This window comes from Otolemur garnettii, unplaced genomic scaffold (assembly GCF_000181295.1).
Source record: "Otolemur garnettii isolate 467f Iridium unplaced genomic scaffold, OtoGar3 scaffold00078, whole genome shotgun sequence".
Classification (NCBI taxonomy): Eukaryota; Metazoa; Chordata; class Mammalia; order Primates; family Galagidae; genus Otolemur; species Otolemur garnettii.
Window position 1 is genome coordinate 3,111,920 of NW_003852473.1, and position 1,963 is coordinate 3,113,882.

A 1,963-nucleotide genomic window follows, 5' to 3' on the forward strand; every position below is an offset into this window, starting at 1 on the left:
TAATTGCACAGGTAAGGACAACAATTAGAAGCCACGCCCTCAGTGCACTGGGAGAGAGACCAGGCTTATTCACTTCTGCTACAACAATGGATGTTCTTTTCCTACTTTAAAACAGTGTTAAGTTTACTGTGAATTTATAGAAAGTGGGCAAGGCAGATGAGACCATGCCCTCAATTCCTATTGGCCAACCTTGAACTGTATTATACAAGGAAAAAGAAAATAAAACAAAGCCATTTTCTCTTTAGTCAGTGATTTACAAAGAGGAAAGGCTGGATTGAATGCCTTAATATTCCTGATCGAAAGATATAATGAATTTCCAAAGCTAAGAGCACCCCTGATCTAATGTATTCTTCCTGTAAGGTGGATGTGCAAAGTCTAAGGAAGAAATGGAGATTTCAGTCCCTCATATCACCTGATCATTAACTTATGTAGCAGAACAAAATAGCCCACCAAGCTCTTTTCTAGTTAACAGGACTTATTTAAATTCTTCTCCTTCCCCATCCCCCTTTTTATAACCCACAGCAAATTACCAGTATTGATAAACCATTAGAAAATAAAATAAGAGACAATTTTATTGACAGCTAAATGAAGTAATGCCGGGGTTGTGTTGGTTTTCAGCAATTGAGCTTTTTGTATTCATTAAAACTCTGCAAGCAGCATGTGTTAAATTTTTGATATATGCAGGGCGCACTGAAGTCTTTATCTACATTAACTGAGACACCAATTTGCACCCCTGTTGCACCCTAATAGGCTGATTTATTATAGTTTCCCAAGGCCTATTAATGAAGCAGCTTGGAGTTTTTTAGTGGCCTGAATCAATTTCATTTTTGGATGCAGCAGAACTTGCCTGGCCTCCCTTTTGTCAGTGGGGATGGATGTGTGTGTTGTTGAGTGGTTTGCAGCAGCCAGGCGCTTGACAGATTGGCATGTGAGCGGGGGACTACTTGGACATCTGCAAGAACTCAGCAAGCAGAATGACAAAGAGACGCCTCAGGATTCCTGAACTATCTTCAAATGGGCGAAACACCTACAAAAAGGATTGTATACAAATAAACAAATACAAATAGAAACCAAAACCAAACCCCATGCAGCTGCCAATAAGCACCAATTTAGATTGGAAAGGCTCACTCTCTACCATTATTAGAAAGTGCTTTTTACCCACCTCCTTTGATAGTTTAAAACTATTCTGCTCCCCTATTTGAACTTAAGCCTCTAGCAGAAGGCATTTATTATACTTTTATTCACTGATGTATCCTAAGCTCTTAGAATAGAGTCTGAGCTAAATATTATCAATGGATAGACTTTCATACAACAGGAAGAAAAGAAAAATTTCATTGAATGATTTTTTTTTTTTTTTTTGTGAACAGTGTTTGTTACTGTGAGGGTCATGGAGTCTTTGAGAATTTGATCTCTCTCTCTCCATAAAAATGCCTGGCTGTTCATGAACATGAAATTTTCCATACAATTTCAGATTCCCCTAAAATCCCAAGGGCTGATCTCAGGGCCAGATAGCTTGTGGTCCACAAGGTGCCGAGACACCAGATAGTTTAATCAATATGGGAGTAGAAAGTGAGAGGTGTGCAGAATGTAGGCGAGAGAGAGCTGATCCCATTGGATAGGGTGGTCTTTGCATGCTGTTTCTAGAAGTTGCCTCATCAGTCAGTCAAGCACACAATCCAAGGATTAATTTGATATACTAGTTACTGTTCACAAACCAGAAAATATTAAAAAAGATAATAAGCAAATTTGTTAAAAGCCACATATTATTTTCCTCCTTTCTCTTCCAAATGTGTTAGCTGATTTGTTCCTGAAGCAGACTTATCCCAGAATTAAATTATCTCATAATTTTGCTATCTTTGAATAGATGTTTGCCACAGGAACCCACCTGAATCTGTGGGGTCACAGGAAGAACTGGCAACTGCCCTTCTGTGGGATTTAACACGTCATGGCTGTTTACACGGCT